Genomic DNA, 20,239 nt, shown 5'->3' with positions numbered 1-20,239 from the left:
TCTCTTGTTTCGCTCCCTTTACTCTCCTATTTTTCTCTTTCAATTCCTTTTCTCTCTGCGGTCTACTCCAACAACCCCCCACTCCACTCTAACACTCTCGCTCTCTCTCTCTTTCTCTCGCTCTCCCCCCCTCTCTCTCTCCCCCCTCTCCCCCCCCTGTCTCTCTCCGCTGTCTCTCTCTCTCTGTGTCAACTTTCGTCTTGTGGGTCCTTTCCCACACTGACCACAAGGCAATATTCCATTAGCTATATTGCAGATTTTACAATTGAAAGTGAGTGCAGCTCTTCCTTTAGTTCTTGAAAAACTGCTAGTCATAAACCCACTCCCTTAATAACACCGCCACAAAGGCAATGACTTCACTTCAATTGAGAAGTTGAGACAACTTCGTATGTTTGCTAAGCTAGTATTTCTCTAATATTTCCAGACTGGAACAAATTCACACTCATATGGCTGACTATGAGTCCTCTACTGAAGCCTGTTAGCTGTCTGACACTTTGGAAAATTGTATATCAGGAATTCAGGTGGCACTCTGTATTATTTCTGTAAAATTGAGAATAGACATCTGCTATAGTGACAGCACCCCTCCCAACCCAGCAAGATGAGCTGCACAGTGACAGGCCTGTACAATACGTTCTCATAGGTATTCTGGTGATCCACTTTGGTTTTTACCAATGTGTCTCTCTGTGTGACAATAGTATTCACCTGAACCTGACTACACACTGGAACCTTTGTATTAGAGTATTAACAGAAATGCAGCACCCGGGGCCTCCAGAGTGGCGCAGTGGTCTACGGCGTCGCAGTGCTACAGGCCAGGGTTCGATCCCCGGCTGTGTCGCAGCCAGCCGCAACCGGGAGACCCATGAGATGGCGTACAATTGGCCCAGCGTCGTCCGGGTTAGGGGAGGGTTTGGCCGGCTGGGATGTCCTTGTGCCATTGAACTCTAGCGACTCCTTGTGGTGGCCGGGAGCATGCGCACTGACTTCAGGTCGCCAGCTGGACAGTGTTTCCTACAACAGATTGGTGCGGCTGGCTTCCGGGTTAAGCGAGCAGTGTGTCAAGAAGCAGTGCGACTTGGCGGGTCGTGTTTAGGAAGACGCATGGCTTTCGACCTTCGCCTCTCCCGAGTCTGTACGGGAGTTGCAGTGATGGGACAACACTGTAACTACCAATTGGATATCATGAAATTGGGGAGAAAAAAGGGGTAAAAAAAAACACTGGGCACAGATGTCTATTTCACTTTGGTTCAATGTAATTTCATTGAAATGACGTGGAAACAACATTGATTCAACCAGTGTGTGCCCAGTGGGTATGGAATATAGGTCTTAACAGGTTCAAAAAGTTGACCCGTTCCGAAATGGACCTGGGGCTTTCCCACCTGGACCCGATATGCATAAATACATTTTTAAATAGAGTCACCCATTCCGAATGGACCCGAGGACAGATGGACCCATTCCATTTAGACCTGGTTGGATCCAGAACCGGTCTGATCCAATCCAAGTGTGGGAAGCAGCAGAAAAGTACATTTTTAAGCTACTTTATTAACCAGAGCTGATAAAGCGCGAGGGGAGGGAGAGAAGTGCAATTCTAGTAAGCAGGAAGGGACTATACTGTGAGCGAGTGACACAGGGAGGAGGGAGCAAGAGACGAGAGACAGCAACCAACCAAGACTCGCGCTATAGTAGACTAATAGCTGCCATAGCTAGGTTATTTATCATCAAATATGATTACGTTGTAACTGTCTTGACTGCATCAAACTGGGAGAAGCTAGTTAAGCTAGCTAGGCTAACTGAGGATGCAGTGCACACGCTTTCTCATCCTACAGTTACAAATAACAACAACTCCATTCAGAATATTAAGTAGCACCCTACCTGTTGGCTACTGGTCATTGTAGCCTATCCTTGTCCTTTAACTTTTAAATCCATCATTTTGATTCCATTTTCCATTGATTAGATAGAGGGTTGGGTAGGTTACTTTCTAAATATAATCTGTTACAGTTACTAGTTACCTGTCCAAAACTGTAATCGGTAACGTAACTTTTGGATTACCCAAACTCAGTAACGTAATCTGATTACTTTTAGATTACATTCACCTTAATTAAGAAGCATTAGAAGAAGATAAAAATGTATGTTACCAACTGAATGACATCCATTGCAGGATAAATCAATGTTAGTGTTTACATAGCTGGCCAAATATGGGATGTTACATTTTACTTTATGGGTTGGTTATGTAGGCTTCTTCTAACCCATCACTTTCTACTACATATAATAATATGTTTTAATTTTATCTTTACATTAAAAACCAAAGTCTATCAGAATTCCAGTCATTCCAATAAATGTATACCCCTTGATCTTCAAGAATTGGACTTGGAAGTATAGATTAGCCAAATGGTTTTACCTGAGCGTGACCCCAAAACTAAGGACTTATTAGCCAGCCCTACTCTGTTGTTTTTTGGTTTTGTTGTCATGGAGGACTAATTGGGCTCAATGATTCAAGTTGAAAAAGAAATGCTGTGCTCATAAAAAACAATGATTGACAGGCAGCTTAAACTTCTTGAATTCAACCATTATTGGGTTCAAATACCCTTTTAGATTTGTGAGCAGCCATCCACAACAACCACAATCCATAAGGCGCAAATAACTAAATGAGAGAGCAGCACCATGTAGATATCAATAGTAAGTGATATCCCCGTAGAATACACCACTGCTGTCATCCTTACCTCCAAGCATATATTCAAGTTGGATAATCTTTGGATGCCGCCAGCAGTCTCACCATTGGAAGACATAGCTTGGACTGTAGCCTACAAAAGCCTATTCCTGCACTTTTTTGGTGTGTCATCATAGTGGTCTCTGACTTTTTCAATGCTGATTTGAATGTCATTTTTCGCAAACATCCTTTCTGAATTTAAAAGTAATCCTTGAAGTAATCATCTAGTTTTTCAAAAGTATCTGTAATCTGATTACAATATTTTTGCTGGTAACATAACGGATTACAGTGACCGTTTTTTGTAATCCCTTACATGTAACGGATTACATGTAATCCGTTACTCCCCAACCCTGATTAGATATCTCCTAACTTTTGCCACACACGGAGCTAGACTCTATGACTGTAGCCTATTGCCACTTTGATGACTCATGATTGGCCAACAACAAGCTACACGCGCCATGCTCCACTCTCGTGAAAAGCAAGAACAGCAGCATAAATTATGAAATTTGTCTCTCTGTCTCTGCTGCAGTAGTCGCATTCGAATCTGTACGGGCCCTTCTAGACAAGTCAGTTAAAACCATGTCAGATCCGACCCAAACTCGTGACATTACTTAGAATTGTGGATCCGGATCCGCTCGGGTCCCAGATCGGGTCTTGGGTACAGGTGGTTCTGTGAAGACCTCCAGTATGGAAACACACCAGACTGAGAAATAAATAATTAGTGGTGGGACGTTTCATCCCAAGCCTCGTCCACATTTCACTCCGGCTATACAAGACAGAGAGCAAAAAAACAAATATCCAGGAGACACAACAGTGCCAATGAACTCCATTTGAACTCTGCAACATTTTCTGCACAACTGATCATTGTAGTTCATTTCACAAACAAGACAAGAGAGTCTGAAGCATAAAAGATGACCAGAGAGCCTGAAGCACAGAGATGATTTCTCAATGGCAGGAGGGAACTTGGGATGGATGAAGGGAAGGAGAGAGGAATGAACCTGTCCAAGGTGCAGGAGGGACAGGTCTGTGTGGACATGGGCCTGTTTCTACTCGTCACACACACATACATACGCCTCTCGGCGCTGCTTTCCGGAAGGCCATCCACCTGCACCTGATCCAGTCTCATCTTCACAACAAACTGTGTTTGAATGGGACTTATTTAATTCAGGCCTGTCTTTGTTGTTGTGAATGCGGTCTGCTAATGTAATCCAATTAGGTGCGGTCCTCTGCCTTATCTCATTATGTTAAGCTTCCTGTGACGGCTCGTCTACCGCTTAACACACATCATCCACTAAAACATGATTGATCTAGGGGTTGAATTGAAGGAATGATTGATTGGTCGGTTGGTAGAGAATATATCCCCATATGGCAAGTAAAACACAATTGTGGGTATAATTTATTTAGGGTTCAGATGAAGGGCGTAATTTGAGGTAATCCACACAGATGTCTCAGGGGGAAAACATCTGGACAGGCTGTGGGCTCAGTTACCTCGAAATAGCTCTCTAGTCTACATTCAGTCTACTGCCATATCCTCAAACTGTGGCTCAGAATGGGTCTCTCTGGAAAATGGTTGAGAAATAACCAGCTATATAGAGTAACTGATGGATTCCAAGAAACCATTACTCTACACTGCTCACCTTATTTATGAGTACAGAAAAATTAATTTTGTGATTGGTTGAATGCATTCTTCTTTCCCAGATACTTTATAACCAGGCATAGGGAATACATAACTATTATCTACAATTTCCTTATAGGTACTGGAGGAATAGAGGTACTGGAGGAGTAAAGGTACTAAAGGAGTAGAGGTACTGGAGGAATAGAGTGGAGGAATAGAGGTACTGGAGGAATAGAGGTACTGAAGGAGTAAAGGTACTAAAGGAGTAGAGGTACTGGAGGAATAGAGGTACTGGAGGAATAGAGGTACTGGAGGAATAGAGGTACTGAAGGAGTAGAGGTACTGGAGGAGTAGAGGTACTGGAGGAATAGAGGTACTGGAGGAGTAGAGGTACTGAAGGAGTAGAGGTACTGGAGGAATAGAGGTACTGGAGGAATAGAGGTACTGGAGGAATAGAGGTACTGAAGGAGTAGAGGTACTGGAGGAGTAGAGGTACTGGAGGAGTAGAGGTACTGAAGGAGTAGAGGTACTGAAGGAGTAGAGGTACTGGAGGAGTAGAGGTACTGGAGGAATAGAGGTACTGGGGGAGTAGAGGTACTGGAGGAGTAGAGGTACTGGAGGAATAGAGGTACTGGAGGAATAGAGGTACTGGAGGAATAGAGGTACTGGAGGAATAGAGGTACTGAAGGAGTAGAGTTACTGGAGGAGTAGAGGTACTGAAGGAATAGAGGTACTGGAGGAGTAGAGGTACTGGAGGAGTAGAGGTACTGGAGGAGTATAGGTACTGAAGGAGTAGAGGTACTGGAGGAGTAGAGGTACTGGAGGAGTAGAGATACTGGAGGAGTAGAGATACTGGAGGAGTAGAGGTACTGGAGGAGTAGCGACACTGGAGGAGTAGAGGTACTGGAGGAATAGAGGTACTGGAGGAATAGAGGTACTGGAGGAATAGAGGTACTGGAGGAGTAGAGGTACTGGAGGAATAGAGGTACTGGAGGAGTAGAGGTACTGGAGGAGTAGAGGTACTGGAGGAGTATAGGTACTGGAGGAGTAGAGGTATTGGAGGACAGAGGTACTGGAGGAATAGAGGTATTGGAGGAGTAGAGGTACTGGAGGAATAGAGGTACTGGAGGAATAGAGGTACTGGAGGAGTAGAGGTACTGGAGGAGTAGAGGTACTGGAGGAGTATAGGTACTGGAGGAGTAGAGGTACTGGAGGAGTATAGGTACTGGAGGAGTAGAGGTATTGGAGGAGTAGAGGTACTGGAGGAATAGAGGTACTGGAGGAATAGAGGTACTGGAGGAGTAGAGGTACTGGAGGAATAGAGGTACTGGAGGAGTAGAGGTACTGGAGGAGTAGAGGTACTGGAGGAATAGAGGTACTGGAGGAGTATAGGTACTGGAGGAGTAGAGGTACTGGAGGAGTATAGGTACTGGAGGAGTAGAGGTATTGGAGGAGTAGAGGTACTGGAGGAATAGAGGTACTGGAGGAGTAGAGGTATTGGAGGAATAGAGGTACTGGAGGAGTAGAGGTACTGGAGGAGTAGAGGTACTGGAGGAATAGAGGTACTGGAGGAATAGAGGTACTGGAGGAATAGAGGTACTGGAGGAGTAGAGGTACTGAAGGAGTAGAGGTACTGGAGGAGTAGAGGTACTGGAGGAGTAGAGGTACTGGAGGAGTATAGGTACTGGAGGAGTAGAGGTACTGGAGGAGTATAGGTACTGAAGGAGTATAGGTACTGGAGGAGTAGAGGTACTGGAGGAGTAGAGGTACTGGAGGAGTAGAGGTACTGGAGGAATAGAGGTACTGGAGGAATAGAGGTACTGGAGGAGTAGAGGTACTGGAGGAATAGAGGTACTGGAGGAGTAGAGGTACTGAAGGAATAGAGGTACTGGAGGAGTAGAGGTACTGGAGGAGTAGCGACACTGGAGGAGTAGCGACACTGGAGGAATAGAGGTACTGGAGGAGTAGAGGTACTGGAGGAATAGAGGTACTGGAGGAGTAGAGGTACTGGAGGAGTATAGGTACTGGAGGAGTAGAGGTACTGGAGGAGTAGAGGTACTGGAGGAGTATAGGTACTGGAGGAGTAGAGGTACTGGAGGAGTATAGGTACTGGAGGAGTAGAGGTACTAGAGGAGTAGAGGTACTGGAGGAATAGAGGTACTGGAGGAGTAGAGGTACTGAAGGAATAGAGGTACTGGAGGAGTAGAGGTACTGGAGGAGTAGCGACACTGGAGGAGTAGCGACACTGGAGGAATAGAGGTACTGGAGGAGTAGAGGTACTGGAGGAGTATAGGTACTGGAGGAGTAGAGGTACTGGAGGAGTAGAGGTACTGGAGGAGTATAGGTACTGGAGGAGTATAGGTACTGGAGGAGTATAGGTACTGGAGGAGTAGAGGTACTGGAGGAGTATAGGTACTGGAGGAGTAGAGGTACTGGAGGAGTATAGGTACTGGAGGAGTAGAGGTACTAGAGGAATAGAGGTACTGGAGGAATAGAGGTACTGGAGGAGTAGCGACACTGGAGGAGTAGCGACACTGGAGGAGTAGAGGTACTGGAGGAATAGAGGTACTGGAGGAGTAAAGGTACTAAAGGAGTAGAGGTACTGGAGGAGTAGAGGTACTGAAGGAGTAGAGGTACTGGAGGAGTAGAGGTACTGGAGGAATAGAGGTACTGGAGGAGTAGAGGTACTGGAGGAGTAGAGGTACTGAAGGAGTAGAGGTACTGGAGGAGTAGAGGTACTGGAGGAGTAGAGGTACTGGAGGAGTAGAGGTACTGGAGGAGTAGAGGTACTGGAGGGAGTAGAGGTACTGGAGGAGTAGAGGTACTGGAGGAGTAGAGGTACTGGAAGCCTCAGGGGAGAAATCCTTGAAATGCAACTCACAACATCTGAATGCCAAGCAAGCCAAATTAGCTCAAACATGCCAGCTCGCCTGTCATTAATTAGTGTTGATGATAAAAATTGCGGTCACAATGATATCCATCTGATAGGGCAACTGGAAGGCATGCAAACTGTCTCACATCTCCACAGAGCCCTGGTAAATCCTGTTCTCTCTCTCTCTCTCTCTCTCTCTCTCTCGCTCTCTCTCTCGCTCTCACTCTCACTCTATCGCTTTCGCTCTCTCTGTATCGCTCTCTCACTCTTTATCGCTCTCCCTCTCTCTGTATTGCTCTCTCACTCTCTATCGCTCTCTCTCACTGTATTGCTCTCTCACTCTCCATCTCTCTCTCTCTCTCTCTCTCTCTCTCTATGTCTCTGTATCCATCTCTCTCACAACAAGTCCTCCTCCCTCTTTGTCTTCATCACTGTCTCTCCGCTCTCATCCCTCCATGTTCATCTTGATCCTGTCCTGTACTTCTTTTTATTTCTATTCCTGCCTCCCTCTAATCTGCTGCTGCATTGTGTGGTGGCTTTAATATGAAGTGTCTGACAAGCACTGCCTCTCTGTACTGTAATAATCCCGGATTACACATAGCTATTGAGTTCATGTGTTTACGTGTGTGTGCGTTTTACGAGTGGGAACTCACGTGGGTATGTTTCTGGGCACAACTGTAACAATGTATTAATGTGTGTGTGGGAAAGAGAGAGAGGGGGGTGGGGGGAGAGAGAGCAAGAGAGCGAGAGAGAGTGTGAGGACATGCATATCCATTTATGTGTGGGCGCATGCATGGGCCTAATCTTGTACTATAATCTTGTCTGCTGCCACTCTACATTTGTGTAGCCATAATCTCATGTGTTTGCAATGGCTGGCATCTGTACTTTCATAATCTGGTGGAGAGGTCTGTAACCCAGCCCTCCAGAAAGCCCAGAGAGATCAAATCCACGTTTTTTAATACTGTTGTTAAGCCTCTAGCCCCCTCACTAACATCAAACCAACCCAAATGTCAGGTCCCATTTGTGGAAGAGGGCTGAACATATCTCTGGGAATCTGAATCAACAGTCTGTCCGAATTGTGATATTAAAACCTTGCCATGAAGAGTTGATGAAATATAATTATCAGAACCAGACAGTCTGTGGAGAACATTCCTTATTAATACCTTCCAGAGTTGTCTGCAAGTTTAATCGATGAAACTTGAAACTGTATTCATGCATGCTTTATGGCAGCGAGCTCAGTTTGATTTGAAGTACTTTACTCCAGGTGTTGATCACTTCAGATAAATTATGGGGCTTGAGGAAATTCTGCCTGAAATGATTCTAGCTGGTCCAAATAACTGAACATACAGTTCCTCTTTTACTGTTAAATTGTTAAATCATTCTGCTGTTTGTTTCAGATGTTTTACAAATCTAAAAAAACATCTTATTGAGCTTTGCTTCTTGGTTTTGTGTGAGCAACATGTTAGTAAATGTCTATTATGTTGCTGTGCTATATCAATATATAGAAATGGTCCCGTGTGGCTCAGTTGGTAGAGCATGGTGTTTGCAACGCCAGGGTTGTGGGTTGGATTCCCACGGGGGACCAGTATGGAAAAAAATGTATGCATTCAATACTGTAAGTCGCTCTGGATAAGAGCGTCTACTAAAATGTAAAAAATGTAAATGTAGAAACTGGGTGGTTCAAGCCCTGAATACTGACTGCTGTGGTATACCCCGGGTATGACAAAACATTTATTTTTACTGCTCTAATTATGTTGGTAACCAGTTTATAATAGCAATAAGGCACCTCGGGGGTTGTGATATATGGCCAATATACCACGGCTAAGGGCTGTATCCAGGCACTCCGCGTTGCGTCCTGGATAAGAACAGCCCTTAGCCGTGGTATATTGGCCATATACCACACCCCCTCGGGCCTTATTGCTTAAACGTCTTCCTCTTACTTTTTGTGGTCACTCGAGAGCATCTAAAATAGTATGCCATTATACAGTATTTCTTCTTATCTGTATGCAAGTCTCAAAACACTTGAGGGTTTCAGAGTCAAAATGCAGAATTTCCACTTCAGGCCAACATGCACTGCTGATATGCATTTAAGCTAATTATGGAAATATATTCTCACCTCTGCAGCAGTAGTGATGGTTTGGTCATTGTAATGCACAGAAAACAAAAAAACACTCATTTTCATTAGCAACAACTATATATCTTCCGAAAGTCTTCTTAAAACCAGCTGTAAGTGTGACACACCAATTAAAAATAAACAACCAACTGCATGTTCTGTTTTTAATCCTACCCTTAATCAACAGTAATAAACAACCAACTGCATGTTCTGTTTTTAATCCTACCCTTAATCAACAGTAATAAACAACCAACTGCATGTTCTGTTTTTAATCCTACCCTTAATCAACAGTAATAAACAACCAACTGCATGTTCTGTTTTTAATCCTACCCTTAATCAACAGTAATAAACAACCAACTGCATGTTCTGTTTTTAATCAACAGTAATTATGCATTCTTCAAAAGTCTCATGTGACTTTCCTGGGCCAATTAACTAGTATGGCGGTGCTCCAATATATCTAAGGAATACGGTAAAATGAGCTTTACTGTTCAACTTAAAGGACCTGAGTTACTACATGCTGTACAGAATGGTCTGTAGCATGCTAAAGTGATCTGAGCATGTGTTCCTTGTGTAAATTGTTGAATTAATGGGGTCATTGCACTAAAGGGCTAGACCAGGAGAGCAGGGATTCAAATCGACTGTACTCTCTAATGTCGGGGCTTTTGAGGAAGGAGACACTCGGCTCAGCCAGTGTGGTCTTCATATACTGAGTGCTCTTTATCAGTAATTAGAGTTCTGAATCCAGTTACTATAATCCAGTTTACCAATAGGGTGCAGCGTATTTATTGTGAACTCTGACTGCATACAGGACTGCATGTACATAATACAGTCACTGGCTTCATCAATATGTGCATCGATGACATCGTCCCCTCAGTGACTGTATGTACATACCCCAACCAGAAGCCATGGATGACAGGCAACATCCGCACTGAGCTAAAGGTTAGAGCTGCCGCTTTCAAGGAGTGGGACTTTAACCCGGAAGCTTATAAGAAATCCCACTATGCCCTCCGACGAACCATCAAACAGGCAAAGTGTCAAAACAGGACTAAGATCGAATCGTACTACACCGGCTCCGATGCTCGTTGGATGTGGCAGGGCTTGCAAACTATTACAGACTACAAAGGGAAGCACAGCTGAGAGTTGCCCAGTGACACAAGCCTACCAGATGAGCTAAATTACCTCTATGCTCGCTTCGATGCAAGTAACAGTGAAACATGCATGAGAGCATCAGCTGTTCCGGACGACTGTGTGATCACGCTCTCCGCAGCCGATGTGAGTAAGACCTTTAAACAGGTCAACATTCACAAGGCCGCAGGGCCAGACGGATTACCAGGACGTGTACTCCAAGCATGCACTAATCAACTGACAAGTGTCTTCACTGACATTTTCAACCTCTCCCTGTCTGAGTCTGTGATACTAACATGTTTCAAGCAGACCACCATAGTGCCTGTGCCCAAGAACACCAAGGTCAACCTGCCTAAATGACGACCGACCCGTAGCACTCAAATCTGTAGCTATGAAGTGCTTTGAAAGGCTGGTCATGGCTCACATCAACACCATTATCCCAGAAACCCTAGACCCACTCCAATTTGCATACTAACATACTAACAGATCCACAGATGATGCAATCTCTAATGCACTCCACACTGCCCTTTCCTACCTGGACAAAAGGAACACCTATGTGAGAATGCTATTCATTGACTACAGCTCAGCGTTCAACACCATAGTGCCCTCAAAGCTCATCACTAAGCTAAAGACCCTGGGACTAAACCCCTCTGCAACTGGATCCTGGACTTCCTGACGGGCCGCCTCCAGGTGGTAAGGGTAGGTAACAACACATCCGCCACGCTGATCCTCAACACGGGGGCCCCTCAGGGGTGCGTGCTCAGTCCCCTCCTGTACTCCCGGTTTACGCATGACTGCACGGCCAGGCACGACTCCAACACCATCATTAAGTTTGCAGATGACACAACAGTGGTAGGCCTGATCACCGACAACAACGAGACAGCCTATAGGGAGGTGGTCAGAGACCTTGCCGTGTGGTGCCAGGACAAGGCCCTAAAAATTGTCAAAGACTCTAGCCACCCTAGTCATAGACTGTTCTCTCTGCTACCGCATGGCAAGCGGTACCGGAGCGCCAAGTCTAGGTCCAAGAGGCTTCTAAACAGCTTCTACCCCCAAGCCATACGACTCCTGAACATCTAATCACATGGCTACCCAGACTATTTGCATTGCACCCCCTCACCCCCTCTTTTACACTGCTACTACTCTCTGTTATTATCTATACATAGCCACTTTAATAACTCTATCTACATGTACATATTACCTCAATTACCTCGACTAACCGGTGCCCCCGCACATTGACTCAGTACCGGTACCCCCTGTATATAGCCTCACTACTATTATTTTACTGCTGCTCTTTAATTATTTGTTACTTTAATTTCTTATTCGTATTTTTATTAGTTTGAAAAAAAAATATTCTTAAACTGCATTGTTGGTTAAGGCTTGTAAATAAGCATTTCACTGTAAGGTATTCGGCGCATGTGACAAATACCATTTGATTTGATTTGTATGCTCCATTAAGTGTGTACAGTTTGAGTGTGTGAGAAAAAGGGAGAGTGAGTGAGCGATAGCGAGCTGTGTATGAATTAGTTATGTTCTATGTGTATGTCTCTGGGAGTTGGCAAATGTCTGTACTTGTGCTGGCATGTCCACTGTGCCCTACTGGCTGCCAGCTGTCACTGAGTGAGAGAAGAGGATGGAGGAGAAGAGAAGAGAGGGATAGAGGGAGGGGTGTCAATGTGAAGACCCAAACCCTAAGTCTCTCGTTCTCTCTTTCCTCTCATTTTTCACCTTCCTGATGACATCCGCAACAAGGCTGCTCAGAGGCAGATAGGAGAGAGAGAGAGAGAGAGAGAGAGAGACAGAGACAGAGACAGAGACAGAGACAGAGACAGCAGACAGAGACAGACAGACAGACAGACAGACAGACAGACAGACAGACAGACAGACAGACAGACAGACAGACAGACAGACAGACAGACAGACAGACAGACAGACAGACAGACAGACAGACAGACAGACAGACAGAGAAATAGGGAAGAGATTATGAGAAGAAGAGAGAGAAAGGGGGGGAAAGGGGGGGAAATGGTTTGACAGAAAGTTGCAACTGCCTATTACTGCTAATGCTGATATAAGGCCGGGGTAAGGAATGATTATGCATGGACACTGCCACTTCAGATATGTCTCAAGGTTTAATTAGAGTAAGCTACACAACTTCAGGGGACAAATAAAATATAAGGAAGAATCATATGAACAGAGAGCTGGTACCTGTTATGGCACCAAACCTTAAACTGAAGAGATATCCCAGAAACCACTGATCTTTATACCCAGGGCAATAGCATCCGGTATCACAAGGAAGGTCATCCAATAGTGGTCCCACAGTAACAATACTGAACATTGAGTAGTAATGTAATTACCATATCATAGTACTGGTAAATGCAGATGCTGATTAAACTGATGGCTACGTCCATGTATGCAGAGGGACTCAGTGACATTTAAAGAAAATAATAATATGCTATTATTCATTATGCACACATTTGCATCACTGTGTTTGCATGGGGAACTAGGTGTTCACCTCTCTCCGTTAAAATGCCCATATTCAGATGACTTCACTGAGTAATAAAGATAAACTGTCCGAGAATAAATGTGGTTTCACTCTGTATAAATAGAAAAACCCAGGATTCTCTAACAGACCCAAATGACACCAGGAAAACTCAGCCATAATAACACAGCTAAAATGGGAGGAATTTATATTCTGAGTCGGAGAGTTAAGAAAGGTACATTTGCATGAAAAATCAAGACCCATTCCCAAAGCGATTCATTCATTCCTGTGTGCCTCCAGCCCCATTCTAGTATAGTCCATTTAGCGAAGGAAGGAAGGAGTGTGATTGATGGCTCATAATGGTGCCTGCTGTTCTGCCACTCAATGGATGAGGTGCTGTACTTAAGCCATTGTCAATACCTGGGGAATATCTCTTTGATTTTAATACCATCCTCCAACAGCCATAAATGATGCAAATGCCCATCTATGGAGGAACAGACAGAGGTAAAGGGAGAGAGAGGAGAGAGGGAAGGACATGGAGCAAATGAGAAAGAGAGAAATGGAGAAGGAAGGCTGATGGGGTCCAGTAGAGACAAGGGGCTCAGGGGGGAATTGAGCCTCAAAAAGACTAGAAAAATCATTACACTGCAACTAATACACCTACAGGCATTTAGAGCTGCTTTGTTGTGATGGAAAACCTTAAGAAGAACCTAAACTCTCACCACCACGTAAAAATGTCAAGGAAAAGCAATCTCACAAAGAATGAGTTCCTCGATGGCCTGTATGTATCCTTGTTTTCCAAAGCTAAACCCGTTGGGGCCCGTGTCAGTCAATGTGTTGCTGTATGAAATAACACACGGTGTTGAGTCAAGGGGTGGGACTAGGGTTGAGTAAAGGGGTGGGACTAGGATGAGTAAAGGGGTGGGACTAGGGTTGAGTAAAGGGGTGGGACTAGGATGAGTAAAGGGGTGGGACTAGGGTTGAGTAAAGGGGTGGGACTAGGGTTGAGTAAAGGGGTGGGACTAGGATGAGTAAAGGGGTGGGACTAGGGTTGAGTAAAGGGGTGGGACTAGGGTTGAGTAAAGGGGTGGGACTAGGGTGAGTAAAGGGGTGGGACTAGGATGAGTAAAGGGGTGGGACTAGGATGAGTAAAGGGGTGGGACTAGGGTTGAGTAAAGGGGTGGGACTAGGCATGAGTAAAAGGGAGGGAATAGGGTTGAGTAAAGGGGTAGGACTAGGGTTGAGTAAAGGGGTGGGACTAGGGTTGAGTAAAGGGGTGGGACTAGGGTTGAGTAAAGGGGTGGGACTTGGGTTGAGTCAAGGGGTGGGACTAGGGTTGAGTAAAGGGGTGGGACTAGGATGAGTAAAGGGGTGGGACTAGGGTTGAGTAAAGGGGTGGGACTAGGGTTGAGTAAAGGGGTGGGACTAGGATGAGTAAAGGGGTGGGACTAGGGTTGAGTAAAGGGGTGGGACTAGGGTTGAGTAAAGGGGTGGGACTAGGGTTGAGTAAAGGGGTGGGACTAGGGTTGAGTAAAGGGGTGGGACTAGGTTTGAGTAAAGGGGTGGGACTAGGGTTGAGTAAAGGGGTGGGACTAGGGTTGAGTAAAGGGGTGGGACTAGGGTTGAGTAAAGGGGTGGGACTAGGGTTGAGTAAAGGGGTGGGACTAGGTCTGAGTAAAGGGGTGGGACTAGGGTTGAGTAAGGACCATGCCTCAGGACTACCTGGTATGATGACTCCTTGCTGTCCCCAGTCCACTTGGCCGTGCTGCTGCTCCAGTTTCAACTGTTCTGCCTGCGGCTATGGAACCCTGACCTGTTCACCGGACGTGCTTGTTGCACCCTCGACAACTACTATGATTATTATTATTTGACCATGCTGGTCATTTATGAACATTTATGAACATTTTAACATCTCGACCATGTTCTGTTATAATATCCACCCTGCACAGCCAGAAGAGGACTGGCCACCCCTCATAGCCTGGTTCCTCTCTAGGTTTCTTCCTAGGTTTTTGGCCTTTCTAGGGAGTTTTTCCTTGGGAGTTTTTCCTAGCCACCGTGCTTCTTTCACATGCTTTGCTTGCTGTTTGGGGTTTTAGGCTGGGTTTCTGTACAGCACTTTGAGATATCAGCTGATGTACGAAGGGCTATATAAAAATACATTTGATTAATTGATTTGATTAAAGGGGTGGGACTAGATTTGCGTAAAGGGGTGGGACTAGAATTGAGTAAAGGGGTGGGACTAGGGTTGAGTAAAGGGGTGGGACTAGGGTTGAGTAAAGAGGTGGGACTAGGTTTGAGTAAAGGGGTGGGACTAGAGTTGAGTAAAGGGGTGGGACTTGGGTTGAGTAAAGGGGTGGGACTAGGGTTGCAAAACTCTGGTAACTTTCCCAAAATTCCCAGAAATCCCGGTGGCGGATTCCCGGATTTTCAATTTAATCCATCCCTAATCCAGGGATCGTCAAACCGGTATTTCTGGAAAACTGGGAAATCTACCACCCTAATTTATATTTAACCTTTATTTAACTAGTAAGTTAAGAACAAATTATTTCTTAGAATGACAACCTAGCAACATTGGGTTAACTGCCTTGTTCAGGGGCAGAAAGACATATTTTTACCTTGTCAGCTCGGGGATTCAATCTAGCAATCTTTCGGTTACTGGCCCAATACGCTAACCACTAGGCTACCTGCCAACCCTGTAAGGTCGACACTCTAGGTAGGACTGACACTGAGCAGAGGATATTTGGTGTGAGGCTGAAATACACTTTATATACAAAAGTATTTGGACACCCCTTCAAATTAGTGGAGTCGGCTATTTCAGCCACACAGTTGCTAACAGGTCTATAAAACCAAGGACACAGCCATGCAATCTCCATAGACAAACATTTGCCGTAGAATGGCCTTACTGAAGAGCTGCCTCTGGAAGCAACGTCAGCACAATAACTGTTCGTCGGGAGCTTCATGAAATGGGTTTCCATGGCTGAGCAGCCGCACACAAACCTAAGATCACCATGCGCAATGCCAAGCGTCGGCTGGAGTGGTGTAAAGCTCACTGCCATTGGGCTCTTGAGCAGTGGAAACACGTTCACTGGAGTGATGAATCACGCTTAACCATCTGGCAATCCGATGGAAGAATCTTGGTTTGGCGGATGCCAGGAGAACGCTTCCTGCACCAATGTATAGTGCCAACTGTAAAGTTTGGCGGAGGAGGAATAATGGTCTGGGGCTGTTTTTTGGTTCGGGCCCCTTAGTTCCAGTGAAGATAAATCTTACAGCATACAATGACATTGTAGACAATTCTGTGCTTCCAACTTTGTGGCAACAGTTTGGGGAAGGCCCTTTCCTGTTTCAGCATGACAATGCCCCCGTGCACAAAGCGAGGTCCATACAGAAATGGTTTGTCGAGATCGGTGTGGAAGAACTTCACTGGCCTGCACAGAGCTCTGACCTCAACCCCATCAAACCCCTTTGGGATGAATTGGAACGCCGACTGCGAGCCAGGCCTAATTGCCCAACACAGCCAGACCTCACTAATGCTCTTGTGGCTGAATGGAAGCAAGTCCCTGCAGCAATGTTCCAACATCTAGTGGTTAAGCCTTCTCAGAAGAGTGGAGGCTGTAAAGTGGGGACTAATCCATATTAATGCCCATGATTTTGGAATGAGATGTTCGAAGAGCAGGTGTCCACATACATTTGGTAATGTTGTGTATATATGGGCTGTAATCTTTAAACCACAAGTGAGCCTGCAGAATCCAAGGGATAGCCCTATGATTTATATTCCTATGGTATTTATCATCATTACACATTTATATTTCAGTTAGTTGGTTTAGTCAAGCAATTTAAATATGGATATTTGGGCTGTTTCTGGCCTGAACATTTGTAAGTGGGATATTCTAAAGGCGCTATGTGCCAGGTCGTCGAGCCTTTCAACCTTTACTGGTACCCCCATAGGGCCTGTCATAGAGGGGAGTATGCCTAAAAGGATACAACAGTATCACAGAAAATGTGTTCCACTGACACAACCAACTTCATCGTTACCATGGGCTACAGCACCCTGGTTGACTGTCTTCTCTGCTAATATGCCGCATTAATAAATAAAAAAACGCGCGCAAACATAAACACACACGGAGAATTTGTCACGCACAGGTAACCCACACGGGAAGTAACCACTCTCCACTATCCCAACTTGTTCGTGCGGCCATTACCGCCTGTATAGGCGAAATGAAATGTAATGTAAACGGTATTCAAGTGTGCGTGAATTTGTAACCTTAGCCGTGGTATATTGGCTATATACCACACCCCCTCGGGCCTTAGTGCTTAAGTTAGTCATATGGAAAAAGCATACGTTTTGAAAAAATCGCTAGATTTTTTTGTTAATATGCAAATTGTGCAAGAGGCTCACCACATTTACTGCATTTGTGTATTTAGTAGCCTAGCCTACTTTATCAAGACAGACACCACTGGTAGCTTTGACTTGTCAAGACAGTCTATAAGCAAGCCTCACCCAAACTGATGCACAATGCAATAAGTGCAATAGCTAGGCTACTGACAATCCTCCCCTGGCAAAATGATCAACATTCACCTTACCGCCTTTACACCAGTCGTCTTTTTCTCCCAGGCTTTCTTTTGTGCGCCTCTCAGAGCGTTGTTCAGGCAATTTGTAGGTTCGTCCCGATGCCCTCCAGAAGCAGACGAAACGACAGAATCGCCCTTGCTTGTAGTTCCAAATTAAGTCGCCAGCGTCAAGTGTGGATCAGTCACTCACCATCATTATAATAATGTGCTGCCAAGTCTCTCTATCTCTCTCTCTCTTAGCAACCTACCTCCCTCTGCCCTTTTCAAATATCCTCCCGCTGCGACATAGCCCACAGTAAATGTGCGGTCATAATGGAAATAAATGAAATAGGTTATGCCAAGACAGCTGGACCGCTCTGATCAACTTGTGCGTTAGGTGATAAGAATTTGTGATTACTCATTAACCATCTTCACTCCCTAGATTATTTTCCTCGAAGTTCTCAGCCCCCGTAATTTTTCGATGGCATAGCCGAAATTGAAATGAAACGTGATGTATTTACCCTCTTCATCTCTCTGCACTGACCATTGTCGCTGACGCTAGCTGGTAAGGTTTCAGGGATGTAGAGCGGGAGAATAGGGTGGAAGGGGTGCTGAAGGAAAGCAAGTGAGACTGGCTGCTGTTGCGAGGATGGGGTGGTCAAAGGAGAGAGATTACTTTGTCTGTGCCTGAAAAGAGATGTGACCTCTCTCGCTCGCTCTCTCTCGATGTCTCTCTTTCTCTCTAACATAAAGACACGTCAAATGTGGTTAATCATTCCCATATCTATAGTATTTTCCCCCCACATAGACCTATATTTATTTATTTAAGTGTGTGTACTTGAGTAAATTTGCGTCTGCTGTTTTCAGAAGGAAATTACAAAAAAGAAAGACACAAATTGAAAACATGCACACCATAATATCTAATTCATTCTAACCACAATGACCGATTTTCCTTTGAAAATAATAAAATACAAACTTCACATTGTAAACATCGGCATACCTTTTCACCCATCTAGTCATGTCAGATCAGTGATTAGCCTACAACAACAGAAAGAGGAAGGGCTGAAGGAGGGAAGAGTGCAGTTTGGGAGTATTGGAACAGGACAGAGCCGTTTTGGAGGATGAATGTGGATGATAGATTCACCAACATGGCGGTCAGTCAAAGCTGGAACAGGGTGTTTTCGAGGTTAATGAGAGGTTGGACATCTGTTGCAGTCCACTGATTAGGGTGGACCTCAGAACACCTAAGACTCTGTTTGGCTCACAGGGTGGGCTTAGCCTCCCCCTTGGAAAACGTCATCCTGTGATGTTTTTGCAAAAAGATAAGCATCACAACATATGATGTTTATGACAATACATTGCAGTCAATGGTAAAAGATGAGCTTCAACCAATTGACTACATTATGGATGCCTATGGACATGACACACTCCTTCTCTCTCTCTCTCTCTCTCTCTCTCTCTCTCTCTCTCTCTCCCTTCCTCTCTCTCACTCCCTCTCTCCTATTTCTCTCTTTCACCCTCCTCTCTCCCTCCTCGCTCCCACCTCAATATCTCTCGCCTAAATAGACCCTCTCATAGGCAGACAGATAGAGTTAGGCCAACTTTAAATTCAACCCTGAACTTAACTCTAACCCCAGCTTCATGTCCACATCCCTGCTCAAATCTTACTCGAACCTCAACCCTAAACCTGACCCTAACCCTAGCTTCATGTCTACATCCCGGCTCAACCCTAACCCTAACCATAACTCTAAACCTTAGGTTTGTCTCCACATCTTGGCTCAACACTAACCCTAACCCTAACACTCCACATCTTGGCTCAACACTAACCCTAACCCTAACACTCCACATCTTGGCTCAGCTCAACCTTAACCCTAACCCCCAGGGTTTGAGGTTGGAGTTAGGGTTGAGCTGGAAGTGGACATGAATCTGGGTTAGGGCCTATCTGCCTTTTGTGTGTCCTGTCTGTCTGTCTGCTTTTTATGTGTCCTGTCTGTCTGCCTGCCTCCCTGCGTGCCTGTCTGCCTGCCTGTCTATCTGTCTGTCTTTTGTGTGTCCTGTCAGTCTGCCTCTCTGTCTGCCTGCCTGTCTATCTATCTGCCTTTCTGTTTGTGAGTGAGTGAATATGTCTGCCTGCCTGCCTGCCTGCCTGCCTGCCTGCCTGCCTGCCTGCCTGCCTGCCTGTATATTTTTTTTTATCTCTGTCTGTCTTTCTGTGAGTTTATACACTGAGTATACAAAACATGTTCTTTCAATGACATAGACTGACCAGGTGAATCCAGGTGAAAGTTATGATCCCTTATTTATGTCACTTGTTAAATCCACTTCAATCAGTGTGGATGAAGGAGAGGAGACGGGTTAAAAAATAAAAGGTTGTCTACCAAAACCTACTATTGTGTACCTTAGCACCTTCTGTCTACCAAAACCTACTATTGTGTACCTCAACACCTTCTGTCTACCAAAATCTACTATTGTGTACCTTAGCACCTTCTGTCTACCAAAACCTGCTATTGTGTACCTTAGCAGCTTCTGTCTACCAAAACCTACTATTGTGTACCTTAACACCTTCTGTCTACCAAAACCTACTATTGTGTACCTTAGCACCTTCTGTCTACCAAAACCTACTATTGTGTACCTTAGCACCTTCTGTCTACCAAAACCTGCTATTTTGTACCTTAGCAGCTTCTGTCTACCAAAACCTACTATTGTGTACCTTAACACCTTCTGTCTACCAAAACCTACTATTGTGTACCTTAGTACCTTCTGTCTACCAAAATCTACTA

General features: G+C 45.0%; 1 protein-coding gene across 1 annotated transcript in view; it reads right to left on the bottom strand.

Moving 5' to 3' along the window:
• Positions 1 to 18,147, bottom strand: part of LOC106563458 (leucine-rich repeat transmembrane protein FLRT1) — a 62,483-nt gene extending 44,336 nt beyond the window's left edge. The window contains exon 1 of the mRNA XM_014129064.2: positions 17,493 to 18,147. The gene's annotated coding sequence lies outside the window, so the exon portion shown is untranslated. The remainder of the gene's footprint in view (positions 1 to 17,492) is intronic.
• Positions 18,148 to 20,239: the final 2,092 nt, after the last annotated feature.

The sequence above is a fragment of the Salmo salar genome, chromosome ssa11 (genome assembly GCF_905237065.1).
Source record: "Salmo salar chromosome ssa11, Ssal_v3.1, whole genome shotgun sequence".
In the NCBI taxonomy this organism is placed as follows: domain Eukaryota; kingdom Metazoa; phylum Chordata; class Actinopteri; order Salmoniformes; family Salmonidae; genus Salmo; species Salmo salar.
Note: the sequence above shows the minus strand (reverse complement) of the source record. Positions and strands in the feature narration are given on the sequence as shown.